The sequence below is a fragment of the Ursus americanus genome, chromosome 35 (assembly GCF_024610735.1).
Source record: "Ursus americanus isolate L20-20 chromosome 35, mUrsAme1.1.p, whole genome shotgun sequence".
NCBI lineage: Eukaryota > Metazoa > Chordata > Mammalia > Carnivora > Ursidae > Ursus > Ursus americanus.
Window position 1 is genome coordinate 22,028,217 of NC_142161.1, and position 17,465 is coordinate 22,045,681.

The 17,465-nt window shown below is 34.5% G+C and overlaps 1 long non-coding RNA gene and 1 other non-coding gene across 4 annotated transcripts in view; both read right to left on the reverse strand.

The window, feature by feature from the left end:
- Positions 1 to 17,465, reverse strand: part of LOC148107128 (uncharacterized) — a 258,097-nt gene that overhangs the window by 204,143 nt on the left and 36,489 nt on the right. The gene's annotated exons all lie outside the window — the stretch shown is intronic.
- On the reverse strand, positions 10,735 to 10,838 carry LOC123794300 (U6 spliceosomal RNA). Its single transcript, XR_006780177.2, has one exon. It is a non-coding gene; the product is annotated as a U6 spliceosomal RNA (small nuclear RNA).

The following is a 17,465-nucleotide window of genomic DNA, read 5'->3' on the forward strand; positions in this document are numbered from 1 at the left end:
ACAGGTAAGTAACATTTTTTGTGTGTGTGATTTTTGGGGTTTGCTTTGTTTTTTTTTTTTTTACTTTCTAGATTAAATGGCACTGATAAATAAAACTACTTTTTAAAAATACTGTTTGAAACTATTGCTTCAGTTCAAATCCTATGTATTTTACCAGTAAAATTTCTCTTCCAATAAGCCTAGATGAGTATGGCTAGAAAGTCAGCCTAAAAGTCAAATATACAAATATGTATGTAAATATATATAATGCTTTAATAATTTCTATATACAGTTTAACAAATGGAATCAGCTGACTTCTACAGAATGATAAATCAACAATCCTAGCAACAATTTGAATTCATCAAGGTAGGTAGGCAGCTTCCAACTAACTTTGTCATGGATGTCAAGTTTTGCAATTGAATTTCCACTCTAGATATAATTATCAGTATTATATGTAGTAATGTGAGGAATATTTAATAACTCCTTGTTCATGCTTAGTATTATACTTTTTTTAAAAGATTTTATTTATTTATTTGACAGAGAGAGAGAGACAGCCAGGGAGAGAGGGAACACAAGCAGGGGGAGTGGGAGAGGAAGAAGCAGGTTTCCCGCTGAGAAGCCTGATGCGGGGCTTGATCTCAGAACACTGGGATCACGCCCTGAGCCGAAGGCAGACACTTAACGACTGAGCCACCCAGGCGCCCCCATGCTTAGTATTATACTAAGCACTGAAAATAAGGTCCAAAGTAACTAAATATAAGCCCATACAGTTTAATATTTAAAAGCTTTTTACTAGTTATGTAAAAATTAAATCATTAAACACTTGGTAGATCATCAAAAATCTAAAGAGTTGGGTGGCTAGAGTGGAAAATAATTAGATGTTTGTTTTTAATTACACAACAGTACTTAGAAAAATATATAATACAACAAAAAATAGACAAGCATAATGCAAATTAATTGAAGTTACATTTATAACTCTGACTACTTAATTTGTGCATAGATTTAGTTAGAAAGCAGGCTTACACTTTCCAGAGATATGATAAACTGACAAGATCTTTAATATATCTTATAAATGTTAATTTTCCCCACAGGGGAACTAATGCTGCTGATTAGCTAAAGTAAACAGCAAGTGATATGCAATTAAAAGTGGTTCTCACTGACAGCACTTTCCCTTTTCAAACATAATAAAAGTTTAAAACAAACATATTGCTCTATACACTCAGGAGAAACAATGAAATAGGATTCCAGGATCCAGGTTGTGTTTTAACTTTGCCATTAATTAGCATTGTGCTATATTAACTTAACTCTGATTCCATATTAGTTAAACATAATAATACTTGCCTTGGGAATTTTAAAACGTATTTTAGAATTTCCAAAAAGATAACTTTTGAAGTAAAGTTTTTGTACCCAACACCTATTAATATAAGGACTGTTTATGTTGGAAATTCATCACATACAATTTTTCAGGATTAATAATTCCAGGGCAGAGAGGAAGAGACGATAGAGATGGCATCTAGTGAAGGAAAGGAGAAATAAACTAGTTTGCATTTTTGTTAGGCCTATAGAGCCCCAAAGAGAGAGAGAGGGGGAGATTATACGTTAATCTCTCAAGCCTATTACCTAATTTCACGTTTATAACATCCTGTAAGCAACACAGGTATATTCAATATTATCCTCATCTCCTATATCAAGAAAGCAGATTTCATTTCTTGTGCAAATGTCACACACACAATAATGTCAACCGATATACCAGAATAGAAATTTCCTGATTCCCAGATTATTCCTAACTTTCTGCTAAGCAATGACTAGCACACAGCTTCAGTGAAAACCCTGCCACAAGGTAGTTCTATTTTTAAATCTTGAGGAAACTCCACACTGTTTTCCAGAGTGGCTGCACCAGTTTGCGTTCCCACCAACGGTGTAAGAGGGTTCCCCTTTCTCCACATCGGTGATCCAGCAATTGCACTACTAGGTATTAACCCAAAGGCTACAAAATACTAATTCAAATGGATTCATGCATGCCCATGTTTATAGCAGCATAATTAACAATGGCCAAATTATGGAAAGAGCCCAAATGTCCATCCACTGATTAGTGGATAAAGAACATGTGGTATATACATACCACATGGAATACAGAATTTCAGCTCAGCCATAAAAAGTATGAAATCTTATCATTTGCAACAGTGTGGATGGAGCTAAAGGGTATTATGCTAAGCAAAATAAATCAGAGAAAGACAAATACAATATTATTTCACTCATATGTGGGATTTAAGAAACAAAACAGATGAATATGGGGCAAGAAAAAAAAGGGGGGGGTGCAAACCAGAAAACAGACTCTCAACTGTAGAGAACAAACTGAGGGTTACTGGAGAGGTGGTGGGTGGAGGGATGGGTTAAATGGGTGATGGGTGTTAAGGAGGACATTTGTTGGGATGAGCACTAGGTACTGTATGTAAATGAATCACTAAATCCTATACCTGAAACTAATATTACAATGTTAACTAGAATTTAAATAAAAACTTGGGGGAAAAAAAAAAAAGGAAAACCCTACCACAAACATTTACTGCAGCAAAACAATATCTACACAAGAGGATCAAAGTGAAGAGTTGGATTCATCTTGCTTTAGAGACAGAGCCTGCTGTCTTCATTTGACTTTCCTCCCCATTCTTTGCCTTATCAAGTTCCATCTTCTTCTTGTAATGCCTATCATAAACTCTCATAAATGGAAAGGGCTGCTCCTTCTGAACTTCTGTAGAATCTATGGAGCATGATACTAAGCTTGAATTTATTATATGGACCTTGTATGGCTTTCCAACTTTCTTAAGCTTCTCATCTCACTAAATTTCAAAAATAGGAAGGTTCAATGATTATGAGATCAGTCACTGCAAATCATCTGCCTCTCTTCTTTGCTAAATAGCTTTCATAGTATTTCCCATAAAAGTTATTTCTGCACATGTCTTCCTCCTACATACTGTGAGTTTCTGGAGGACCTACAGAGTCAAAAGTACTGTTTAGCACTCAACAAATAATTAATGAAGACATCAATGTTCAACAAATACTTGCTCTATATATTATAATGGAATTAGCCAAGCATTTATTTAAAAATTTTAGAGAAACAATTTTTCCAACCAATATTTTAAAATAAGATTAAAATTAAGAATACAGGTGAAAAATATGGGGTTTTTTCATTAATTTCAGATGATTCTGTTGAAGTTTTGCTGAAAGAAGACTGAATCAATGAGCATACCTTATCTAGAAAAAAAATAAAGTTAAATTACCCAACTAAATAAAAATGTTGCATTAATGATGTTTGTAGATAATGGATACATTCAACAAAGAATTTGTTCAAATGTGTTTTGGAATTGGAGATGAAGGATTTTGTGATCACTAACGGCCACTCTTTTCTTTTTAAGGATTTTTTTAATGTATTTATTTGGGGGGGAGAGAGAGCACGCACAAATGGTGGGAGAGGGACAAAACGAGAGGAAAAGGAAAAGGAAAAGGAAAAGGAAAAGGAAAAGGAAAAGGAAAAGGAAAAGGAAAAGGAAAAGGAAAGAAAAGAAAGAAAAGAAAAAAAAGAAAAAAAAGAAAAGAAAAAAAAGAAAAAAAAGAAAAAAAAGAAAAGAAAAAAAAAGAAAAGAAAAAAAAAGAAAAGAAAAAAAAGAAAAAAAAGAAAAAAAGAAAAGAAAGAAAAGAAAAGAAAAGAAAAGAAAAGAAAAGAAAGAGAGAGAGAAAGGGAGGGAGGGAGGGAGGGAGGGAGGGAGGGAAACAGACTCTGCACTGAGCAGAGACACCTGACATGGGGCTTAATCCCAGGACCCTGATATCCTGACCTGAGCCAAAGGCAGATGCTTCCAGGCACCCCTCATGGTCACTCTTCTAAGATCATACAGCATAGTTTCTTATATTGTAAGAGGAAGAAAATCAAAATCAAGAAGAAATGACTATGTGGGTAGAACAGTACCATCGTAAGTATTCAAAGATGTTAGGAAGAGAGAAAAGAAGGGGGAAAGGGGAGAGACTGGAAAGCAGGGGGTGGGGCAAAAGGAAGTATATCAAAAATTTTATTTGGTCAGAGCAAGTGAGAGGATTTGTCTGGGTTTCCTTGTCCTTCACCTTCATCTTCACCTTCATACACAGAAGATAGAGCAAGACCATATTCGGGGCGGGGGGGGGGGGGACAGAGGGAAGACCCTACTATCCACATTTAGCAGTAAGTCACTGTTAACTAGATTTTAACAGTCACATTATTCAGTAAACATGTGTTAATTAATCCAAAATAAAAAGAAGAGATTACTATGATTATGTATCTAAAGCTTTCATTTTAAAAGCCATAAAGCATTCACAAATCTGCTAGCTACTTGCTGTGACCCTTAAATTTTACTTTGTCTTTTTACTAGCCTATATCCCAAATGTAGATATAAATGTTGACAATATTTACCTTCTCTATTACTCTCTAGCAGTAATTCTAACAGATGTAAGTCTATTTGGATTTTTCTAATGCAGTCCAAGGAAGTGAAGGGATTTTCCTCATTTGAAAAACAAAACAAATATCAGAGTAGGTTTTAACATTTATTTTTAACATACATAGATTAGATTTATAATCTAAGAATATTAAAGGACAGAAGCCATGCCTATTTGTGATAAAGTCCCTACATGAAAGATAATACTAGACACATTATGAGCACCTGAGTGGTACATTCGATTGAGCATCTGACTCTTGATTTTGGCTCAGGTCATGATCTCAGGGTCGTCGGATCAAGCTCCATGTCAGGATTCATGCGGGCCATGGAACCTGTTTAAGTTCTCTCTCTCAAAAAAAAAAATTTTTTTAAAATAAATAAATTATATATATATATATATATATATATATATATATATATATAAAAGATTCTCTCTCTCAGGGCGCTTGGGTGGCTCAGTTGGTTAAGTGTCTGCCTTTGGCTCAGGTCATAATCCAGGGTCCTGGGATCCAGCCCGCATTGGGCTCCCTGCTCAGCAGGAGTCTATTTCCTCTCCTTCTGCCCATGACCCTGTTCTCTCACTCACTCTCTCTAAAATAGATACATAAAATCTTTTAAAAAAAAGTTTTTCTCTCTCTCCCCCTCTGCCTCTCCCTTGTCCTCTAATAAATAGATAAAAAATTTTAAAAAGTTAAAAAAAGGAAAGCTATATGGCAGATAATGGCAGCAGCTTGTATTTAATGAGCATTTATTAAATTCCTTAAGGATCTTCAAACACCTGCTTTAACGCCTTTAAAAAACGTGACAGCAGTTTGATGCTGTCACTTTAAAATATTTATCCTGTTTGGTCTTTTTTGGCAATAACCTTTTCCCTTGTCCTTTTGCAATTCACTCTATCCACCTCCATTTACTGCTTTATATAATTTCCCTTGGGCGTTCCATACTGTCTTATGGGATAACCTCTACATTTTTATGTCTTCAAAGTATGCGTTTGCATTTTCTTCAGCCCTGTTCCTCGAATTTCCATTTTTCATCTGTATCTTAGATGAGTAGCTCTTAGAAGAATAAAGTACAAGAGAGAAAAAAAAGGGGGTGGAAACAACTAAATTGAACTTGAATTTAAAAAGTTGCCACACTGACACTTCCATGACTCAACAAATTGCACAGATTAATCTTTTGGTTAGATTCAAGTTATTCATAGTGGATTGAAACTTCCAGTTCTGGGAAGCCAGCATGGCAGGAGTGACTAAAATGATCAGGTGTTATTTATTTGTATCCATCTATAGAACAAATACTATACGCAAACAATGAATCATGGAGCACTACATCAAAAACTAATGATGTACTGTATGGTGACAAACATAACAGAATAAAATAAAATAAAAATAAAACAAGAATTAAATGTAACTGTTTTATCTATTTTTTATACCACTTTCTTAGATAATGACTAGTGATACCACCACCACGTCCAAATGCAGAGCTTCTTCCTACATGGTATGATGCCCACTAGCCATGTACCCAGATGCCGGGTATATATAAAAGCAGGAGGTAGATGAGAGAATGGGTGAAATAGGTGAAGGAGATTAAGAACACACTTAGGATGGGCACTGAGTAATGTATACAACTCGCGAATCACTATATTGTGCACCTGAAACTCCTATAACACTGTATGTTAATTATACTGTAATTAAAGGTGGAAAAAAGACATAGTCAAGAAACACGCTTCAGCCTGTTTTAATGCTAGATTAAATCACTTCTCTCAAGATGATAGACATATAGACGCCAATTCTTGTTCCTTTTTTTAAATAAACATTCTTTTTTTAAGATTTTATTTATTTATTGGTCAGAGAGAGAGCACACAAGCAGGAGGAGTGGCAGGCAGGAGAGGAAGAAGCTGGCTCCCCATTGAGCAGGGAGCCCGATGTGGGGCTCGATCCCAGGACCCTGAGCCAAAGTTAGACGCCTACCCGACTGAGCCACCCAGGTGCCCTGAGACACCAACTATTGTTCTATGCTTGGTATGATTCATAGATTTATTGCCTTTGAGGTTTACTAGCTTACTTTTAAAATCTTTACTAAAATCTAACTTTATATACAGAGGACATTACTGATATCCTCCCTTTGCCTCTCTGTGACAAGGCATATTCACTTGCAGAATAAAACATAAGCTATTTATATATTATTAACAATACTTATATTCAAGGGATAATTTTTTATATATTGACTTTTGAAAAGTTATAAAGATTTGACATTTTAAGATTTACTTTTTCCTCATGAATCTGTCTTTTCCTAGATTTCATAATTTTTTTTCTTTTAACTCACAATATATAAATTCCATTGATCTATTACAGTGGAACTAGTTACCCGTATTATCCATTTAGGACAGTAAAGATAAATGCTATATAATGGATATTTAGAAGTACTAAATTATTTCATAAAATACGTCACTGTCTGATTTTGGAGGATAAGCAGCTGATAAGGAGCAGCTTAAAAAAATAACACTCACTGGTGAATTTTCAGAACTACTGTGTTCTAATAACAAGAAACAAGCCAGGGATGATAAACAGTTCAATATCTACTTTGAGGACAGACATTGTACAATTATAGGAACAATTATTTCATATACACATATCCACATACTTAGATGATAGCCTAGAGAATTTATCACATGAAAATGCAGCTATTACAAAAGCACTACGATTAGATAGGAGATATCTAAAACAGACCATTTACCTTATTAAGACCTAGGTTTAGAGCACAGATATCCTTGCACTAAAATTAAAGCAGCACAGCCTTCGCCTGCACGTCTAGGAAACGGTGTTAGTCCTGCAGCAGAGGCGATAAGGGGTTTACATGCTATTTCTCTTGCTAATGGAATGAAGACAGACATACTAACTGGAAATCATTTTTCTATTTTCCCTCACGATCTATTTTGCTTTCCTCTCTTTATCTCTCTTCAATTTGTTTTCTTTCTCTCTCTCTCCCAACACCCTACCTCCAAAAATGCCTCACTTTTTCTAGAAAAGTTACTAGAGATCACCATCCATGGGCAAGAAAAACTGAAGAGTAGGAGTAGGGTGGACTCTTACAGAATACTGTAAGACATGGGATATGAAAGAGCACAATAACAAACCACTCAAAGAGATCTGGATAAACTCCTTAACCATGCAGTGAAATGCAACATAAAGTTGAAAAATTACTGTTATCAACAAAAATTATATAGAGAATAGTCCACTCCTTTTCAGTACAGTATGGTCTTGATTCAGCAGAAATAATATGCAACCTACAGGGCAAATAACTAAGCTAAAAATAACAAGGGAATGCCCAGAAACAAAGTAAACCAAAGCCAAGAAAACCAAAGCTTGCAAAATCATCCAGAGTATGCAATGTGTCTGTCTTTAAGTACACTGAAGCCCAGCATTGAATAATGTCATGATTTCTGTATCTCTTTTCTGAACTTATATATACTAAGCTATCCCTCCAGTCATTATTAATTTTTAAAATCACCTGTTTATCAAACTAAAATATACTCATTGATAAAAATTGAAAGAGGAAAATATATTTTAAAAAACTTTGTTCTGAAAAACACCCAAAACAACTATTACTGTTAGTATTTTGGCATATTTTACACTTTCTTTTTAATTTTACTCTTTTTTTAAAGAAATTCCTGCTGCATTTACAACTTGAGTCTTCCATTTTATCAATGTATAGTTTACTTTTATCTTTATCTTTCTTGAGAATTTTTTTTTAAGATTTCATTTATTTATTTGTCAGAGAGAGAGAGAGAAGAGAGTGCATCAGGCAGAGGGAGAAGCAGGCTTCCCGCTGAGCAAGAAGACCGATGCGGGGCTTGATCCCAATACCCTGGGATCATGACCTGAGCAGAAGCCAGAGGCTTAACTGACTGAGCCACCCAGGCACCCTCTCTTGGGAAATTTAAACGGTTTCATTTCACTGCATTATTGTATTGTTCCCACCATTATTAAATAAGCATCTCCTTTAAACATTAGTTGGTTTGATAAATGTTCATTACGTTTTCACGATGATTAGAAAGGTATATTAAAGTCCTGAACATCACCAGGAACTATTGGGTTATTGGTCAGTAGTAAATGCTAGGGTGTGCCACCTATATTTTCCCTAACTTCAGATTAAAGCCCTTATTTCCTCAGTTGCTACAAGTGTCACTTGCTGACAGTTCACAACTGAATCCCTCCCCTATAACTCTCACCAGCCCAGGGGAGCTGCTTCATCCTGGCTTGAAAACCTTCCCCAGTTCCTGATCTATACGTGGATACTAAGCTCCAGCCCTCCTGTTTCAGTTCCCAACTCTCAGGGCCACCCTGCTGCAGCAATCCCCGTGGCACTGCAGTATGCATACCAAGTCCTGCTTCTTTCATCCCCTCCCTCACAGGATGTTTTATTCCATTTGGGTTGTTAAAACACCATAAACTGTGTGGCTTATGAACAACAGGCTTATTTCTCTGAAGAGAAGTAAGAACTCTCCCAGTTCCAAAGGCTGATCAAGGTACCAGAAGATATGGTGTCAGTTGAGGGCCCTCTTCCTTCTGTAACCTCACTTGGCAGAGGGGTGAGGGAACTCTCTGGGATCTCTTTTATAAGGGTACTGATCCCAATCCTGAGGGCTCCACCCTCATAAAATAATCACCTCCAAAAATCCCATCTCCTAATACCATCACCTACAGGGTTAGGATTTTGGTGTACGAATTTGGGGGTCATAAACAATCTATAGTACAGGTTTTGATACTGAGAGGACCCACCAATAAACTTCCTATAAGCAAATCTCCATTTCAGGGTTTAGGACTAAAGACAGTCCATTACAATTTTTGCAAAGACCAAACAATCTGTAGGAAATAGTATCTGTTATTCAGTTGGAATCCATAAATAATTCATCCATTTATGCCCTGTGATTCAGTTAATGATTGCCTATCTTATACTTTAATTTACCTGGATTGAGATACACATTACTTTGCAACAATAGACAGTATATATTTCTTTTATGTGTACTCATGAACAGTGTTCATAACATGAATCTTGGTTTATCCCTATTTAATATTGTTGTTTGACAATATGACACATACTACTATTTCCTATATGGGTTATATAATCATTTCATAATCCTGATAAAAAGCACTATATATCTGTTCTATAAATTTTTGTAACTGTACATTAATTTATACTTAAAAGATTCAAAAGTCATTAAATCCTCTTTTAAAACAATTTTTTGGGAAAATACAAAAAAAATTCCTTAAAGATGTTAAGATGCAGAAGATCTGCTCTTTCTCTTTGAGAGAACGTGTCTAAAGAAATTAGCAGAACAAGCAGGATGTGCCCAGTAACATCAGTAACATAATCACACAGACAATCATAACCTGATATGACCCAGGGGAATGGCACAGGAGATACAATACCATGTATCTTCATTAAAATTTTGACACATGAGGTGAAATGAAAGAATTAAAAAGAAACCCAGTAGTCTGAAAAGCATAGTTTTGTTCTGACCATGAAAGAAATATAACCCACAGAGGAAATTTATATTGAATTAACATACTGAGTAAGTCAAATCTGATACCTTATGCCATTAGGACAAAGGGTAGAAAATGATCACTAGAAAAACCTTAAAACACAGTATTTCATATTCTCTGATGCTTCTAATCCTAAGAAGTAATGATTATGTAGAATGCATTTGATAACAAATATTTGTAATTAACATTGTAGTGTAATTAGGTACCCCTAGACTTTAAATTCCATTATCCCAATGATCAACAGATTTTGTGATTCCTTGCTTAAAAGTAGGTCAAAGGAGGTCTGAGAGGCCAGGTCAATGTCTATAATAAATATTTCTAACTGTACTCTTAAATCTTGCCCATCACCTGAAAAAAAAATGTATTATATTTCTCACAAAGTAGGGCTGGCCAAGTGAGTAAAAATAGCTCAAGCACTTCTTAGCAGTCAAAATGTACCACTCAAAATCCATGCCACAAATGACAATCTCAGACAAAGCTGAGTCCAGTATATCAGACCTCAAATGTAACAAAATTCACGATTCCAAATCAATTGCATTGGAAAACAAGAAAGAAAGGAAAAAGCAGAGATAAATGTCACATTGGTCTCTAAAACAGAGGTTTTTTTGTTATTATTCAATGGATACATTGAACTAATAAAAAATATCCCTTAGGAGTTGATCATAAAATCAGTTTTTATCTGAATTGATTTTTCTCATGGCATAATGGTTTCAAAACATTTAGAGGTGCAGAAAATATTTTAATTTTTTTTAAATATGGAACACTTCGCAAATTTGCAGGTCATCTTTGCACTGGGGCCATGCCAATCTCTGTATCATTCCAATTACAGTATTTGTACTGTCAAAATGAGCATAATATTCTCTTTGTAATATAAATCTTGCTTTTTCCATATACTGTTGTGGAAATGCTAAAAACACTTGTAGAAAGTTTTTGATGTATATTTTAATGTTTTAATTTTTATTTTGATCATGTTAGCAGATAGAAAAAGTTGACCACCAAATGAGTTGAGCTTTAAATATCAGACTAGAAATTGATTCCTTAAGTAAAGTCTTTATGGTAACTTTCAGTTTGATATATTTTAAAGACTGAAGACTGCTATATAAAAGTATAGGACATATACATTTGATTTACAGTAAGCTAAGGTATGCTGGCAAAAAGAGACTAATATAAGTCACTAATATATATATTATTAGATAGTTTGAATAGATAATGTCATCTATTTTATGTGTAGGTTAAAAAGTATACTCTGTTTTAAAAAATATATAGGTAATAGGTGTTGTACAGGATGTTTACTTAACAGAGCAAATATAGAAAGATTCAAGTTATATTACTAAATGTATTAATCATCTTGAAATTAAGATGTTGCTCAATATTATGAAATAGTAAAACATAAGAAGGTAAAAGAGTTATTATTCTTATGATAATAGTGCTAAATTTTTAGAAGGATATAGAATTTATTAATGCTTTAGTGCCATCATAAAGTATATATTTGATATACTTTGCTCTACAAATATGTCCTAACATATACAGAGATACTAAGGCTTTACTTTGCAGGAAGCCTTCATAATAATTCCTAAAATAAGACATTCCAACTCATTTTTGAGCTGGCAAATGACAGGTTATATTCGGTTAAAAAAACAAAAACAAAAACAAAAGTGTGTGGGAGGTGGGGGAAGCTAATACCAAAAAGGGCAGCTTACTTGGAGCACTTGTATTATTTTAAATACTATTTAGTATGAGTGAAAAATTCCTGTTTCTCAATACTACACATCTATTCCACAAGCTAGAAAATAACATCTGTATCATACTTGATACAACATACTTGGTCTTCATGTACATGTAACTCAATACCTCATAAAAACCTCTTAATTGTACCAATAAATCCCTCTCCTAACTCATTTCACTTCTCCGATTTTACCATCACAAATCTAAACCAAGAGACCTAATTCAAATCTCATCTGGACTACTGAATGACTTCATAAAGGACCTCCACAAATTTACTTTTCCCTCTTCATTTCAATCAATAAATTTAAGTCTATTTAAAAAATCAACACTCAGACTAAAAACTACTATTCTTTATATCATCAATAAGATCTACATTCTGTCATGCTCATTTTTGTCACAGGACCATTTTACACGCCATTTTGGTGTGGAATTTTGTCTGTTGTTTCATTACTCATTTCCAGGAGCTTGAAAGATTCTCAAGCATATGCCAAAATGCAATAAATGCTTTCTGAAAGAATAAACATTAGGCAAACTTAGAACACAAATCAATGAAAGTGAACACAGGAAATCAACAGAGACAAATAAACAAAACCAAAAGCTGGTTCTTTGAAAAAAATCAGTAAAATCTGTAAGCCTCTAGCCAGGGTAACAAAGAAAAACAGATAATACACAAATTACTAATATCAGTAATGAAAGAAGAGACATCATTACAGATCCCATGGACATTAAAAGGATAATAAAGAAACACTGTGAATTCTATGCCCATAAATTTAATAACTTGGATGAAATGGATCAATTCCTTGAAAGACACGATTAGTCAAAATTCACACAAGAAGAAACAGGCAATCTGAATAGGCCTGAACAAACCTTTCACAAGCTCTTTCTAATCTATTTAACAAATTGAATAAATAGTAAGTAAACTTCTAAAGTAGAAAGCACCAGACCCAGATGAGTTCACTGGTGAATTCTACCAGACATTTAAGGAAGAAATTATGCCAATTCTCTACAATTTCTTCCAGAAAGATAGAAGAAAAAAATATTTCCTAACTCATTTTATGAGCCAGAATTATTGTGACACCAAAACCAGACAAACATATTACAAGAAAACTACAGACCACTATCTCTCATGAACACAGATACAAGTTTCCCAACAAAATATTAGCAAATCCAATCCAACAATGTATGAAGAATTATATACCATGACCAAGTGGGATTTAAATGAATCTAGAAACAGATCTTACACTCTTCACTAAAACTAACTCAAAATGGATCACAGACCTAAATATAACATGTGAAACTATAAAACTGTTAGAAGATAACATCGGAGGAAACCTAAATGAATTTAGGTATTTTTAGATACAACACAAAAGGATATGATCCAGAAAAGAAACAACTGATACACTGGACTTCATTAAAATTAAAAACTCTTCTGTAAAAGACAAAAGAGAATTAAAAGCAAAGTTACAGACTGGAAGAAAATATTCAAAAAAAATTGATAAAGCACTCTAATCCAAAATATGCAAAGAACTCTCAAAACTTATCCCTGAGAAACAAACAACCCAATAATGTTCACTGCAGCATTATTCACAATGACCAAGACATAAACAATTTAAGTGTCTGCTGATGGATGAATGGATAAAGAAATTGTAATCATACACACATATACAAGCACTGGGATATTCAGCCTTAAAAGTGAAAATGATCTTGTCATTGACAATAACATGTATGAACCTGGAGAACATTTTTCTAAGTGAAATAAGGCAGACACATTAAGAAAAATACCACATGAATTCACCTATAATCCAGAATCTGACAAACTCGAATTCATAGAACCAAAGTAAAACACTGATTAGTAGGGATAGGGAGGTGGGGGAACAAGGACATGTTGGTCAAAAGGTGCGAAGTTGCTATTATGTACGACAAATAAGATATAGAGATCTAGTGCACAGGATGATAACTATAGTTAATAATACTGAATTGTATACTGAACATTAGATGATTTCAGACGCTCTTCAAAAAAGTAACTATGTGAGGAAACCAATATATTAGCTTGACTATAGTACTCATTTCACTTTGTGTATGTATATCAACACATTGCATTATACACCTTCAGTTTTATTTAAAAGGAAAATTACACAATTAAATTAGCTGAAGACCTTTACAGACACCTCATCAAGGGAGATATAAAGATGGCAAATATGTGCACAAAAAGATGCTCTATGTCGTGTCATCAGGTAATGCAAATTAAAACAAAGATACCACCATATACCTATTACGATGACCAAAATCCAGAACACTGATAACACCGAATGCTGGCAAGTTTGTGGGGCAACATAAATTCTCTTACATTGCCAGTGGGAATGAAAAAAATGGTAGACACTTTGGAAGACAATTTGGCTGTTACTTGCAAACTTACTCTTATCTTAGGATCTAACAGTTGGGTTGTTCGCGATTTACCAGAAGAGTCGCCAACTTACATTCCCACAAAAAACTGCACACAGATGTTTACAGCAGCCTTATTCATAACTGCCAATGTGTGGAAGCAACCAAAATGCCCTTCAGTAGGTGCATGAATAAATGAACTTTGGTAATCTGGATAATGGAATATTATTCAGCCCTAAAAAATGAGCTACCAATCCACTGAAAGACATGGAGAAAGCTTAAAACACATATTATTAATTGAAAGAAGCCAATCAGAAAAGGCTACACGCTGTATGATTCTAACTGTACGACATTCTGGAAAAAGCAAAACTATGTAGACAGTAAAAAGATCAGTAGTTTCCAGAGATTAGGAGGGAGGAAGGAATCAATTAGTCAAGCAGAGGATTTTTAGGGCATTGAAATTACTCCGTGTGATATTATGGTGTGAATAGGTGTTATATACATTTGTCCAAACCCATGGAATGTGTTGGGGTTAATGTAGAGCATGAGATCAGCCTTAATACCTGGCTCGCTAAAATGTAACAGAGGCCGCTGGGGGTGATGGAAGGTTTCCGAGAAGGGCGTAGGCCTTTGGAATGTGGAGGCCTGGCCTGCACTACCACTCTGCGGTTGGAATGCCGCAGGGAGTTGCCTTCCAAAACTTTCTCAGCCGGAACAGCCGCCCTGTGATCTAAGAGATGTAGGCATTGTCCCTTAGGCTACGTTTAGCAGCAGTCATAGAACACGCAGATTAGCATATCATATCTTTCCCATAAACAGACCCTCCCAGTTTCAGTAAGACCCTTTGTCACACATCACGTGCTTGAGAAACAGTGATAAGGATTTGTGATTATCCTAAAGGACCAATAAAAGCAGGAGCAAAGAGCAAAGGATCTTCGCCTCTGAGCGTTGACACCCTTGCCTTCTCCTCTCTTTCACAGCAAAGTTTGGAGTAATCTTTCATCCGCTGGTACAGGGATTGCTGGCCGTTCCCAGCAGGAATGTACAACACCAAGAGTGATCCCTAATATAAATTACAGACTGTGTAATAATGATGTTTCAATCCATCAACTGTAACAAATGTATCACTAAGTTGGGGAATGTTGGTAATGGGGGAGACTATGCATAAGTGGGAGGCAGGGGGCTCATGAAAAGTACCTCCTACTCAGTTTTGCTTTGAAACTAAAACTGCTCAAAAAACTGAGGTCTATTAAAAATGAATTTTAAGATCCTTTCTTATTCTATATTAGATAACCATTGGAAAAATGCAATTGTTCTTTACTTTCTACATTGAAGTAAAGAAAAAATATATGCATAATGGTGCATTGCTAGCAACACCACACAGCAGTCTGTTAACAAGTAAAAGAGGGAGGAGGCCTCAGGTTCAAAAATAGAAGAGAAATTAAGTTAAAGCAATTTATAAACCTAAATACATGACCTGACCAACTCAGAAACGGGCATTATCCTTAAATTCTTCCCCAAGAAAAGAAACACTATTGTTCAACCTCAATTTGAAAACTTCTGGTAATGAGCAATTTGCAACTTGCTACAACACAAGATAGAATTTTTATTTTTTAATGGCACTCATTCTGGCAATTAGCTTCCCTATAACCTCCATTCACCAGGCTTAATTCCACATTTTGAAGCTAAACAAAAATCAATCTAATTATACTCCTACACAGCAGTAGCTTCTCCCAATGATAACTATTCCATCTCTACTATGTTTTCTTTCTATATATTTACAATTCCTTTTGGTGTTTCTAGTATGTTTTCTATTAATGTCTCCTTCGCATTTTACATTCCACTCTTCTGCAGTTTGTCAATTAGCTCAATTCCCATAATTTGGTGATTTCTTCATTAAAAAAATGCATTTTTTAGTTTTTATTCTTTTCCATTTTTAAATATAGCCTCATTACCTTAGTTTGCTTGGCAGCTTTGCCACACAACTAAATAGTACTGAATTTATGATCTACCAAAATTCTATCTTTTCTATGTAAGATTCCGATAAAAAAGAACCTTCCATATCCTATATATTGAGAGTTTTTTAATCCAATTTTATGCCATCTAAAAATATCACTTTGTTAAAAAAAATAGAAATAAAATAAAATCACACTTTGTTCATTTCTTGCCTATGCCAAATGCTTTCCCTTCTCATGCACTGCACGTGTTGCTCTATCTTGAATGCTTTTTCCTTATCTTCATTTTAGTCTTTCTTATCCATAGGTTACTCCTTCAGAAAGGTTTTTCCTGACCACTTTATATAATCATCTGTCTCACCATCATTTTCTACCTCAGAAACCTTGGTACTATTTACAAGCACTTCACTTAGCTATTTATTGTACAACTGGAGCCCAGACACTGTGAAATTACGTTAATTTAGATTTTTGTCATATAAGAATGACGACTTCAGAGTTTGTAGTATGACTGACTTGTAAAACATTAACCAGATCTAGATTTATCAATTTACCTCAATATTTTAATGTCCATAATTACTTTTCTCCTTCTTTGAACCAGACTTACCATTTCACTATTTCTTCATTAAAATTAATATAGCTTTGGCAAATATTAACTTAATAATTGCTTAGAAGTCCTTTACAGAGTATTTAAGTTCGTGAATGAATAATAGAAGTTTATCTTTACGGATTCTCTGCAAACCAAACTTAGTTACTTTGACACTATATACTTAAAGAGGCCTATATGGTCAGTTAGCAACTATTGCTAAACCTGCTAATAAGCAGACCTACACATAAGAACAACAACATTTCGTCATCAAGACTGCTTAGAAATTTATTATCAAAATGAGAGAGTACTGTTAGTAAAAGTTATTTAAATATCATTTAAATATCTAAGGCAAGGATAGGCAAACTTTTTCTTAGCGTATTTTAGGTTTTGCAGATCAGACAGTCTATATCACAACTAAACTCAGCCACAAACAGGGCATAAATTGATGGATGTGGCTGTGCTCCATTAAAACTTAATGAAAACAGCAGATTGGGTAACATGCATAATTTGTTGGCCTTCGATCAAGGGAAATGTGCTTGTGTTTATCTTTGTTGTTTTCTATAATGCGAAGGTACAGGTTCTGCAAGTTCACATGTTAATTTGCACAGTTCTGTACAGCATCAAGGATAATACCAAAGATTATTGTTCTATTAACTTGTATGAACCATTTGTGAATCTAACCTAGCAATTTCAGTTTTTCAATGCCTTTTTGGGAAGACTATATAATCCTTACTTTACTAATTCTCATTTGGGCCTGATTTACTGTTTTACTGGTTCCTTCAATAATTAGTTGACTAATTTCAATACTTTATTTTATACCCCTAAGGAAATG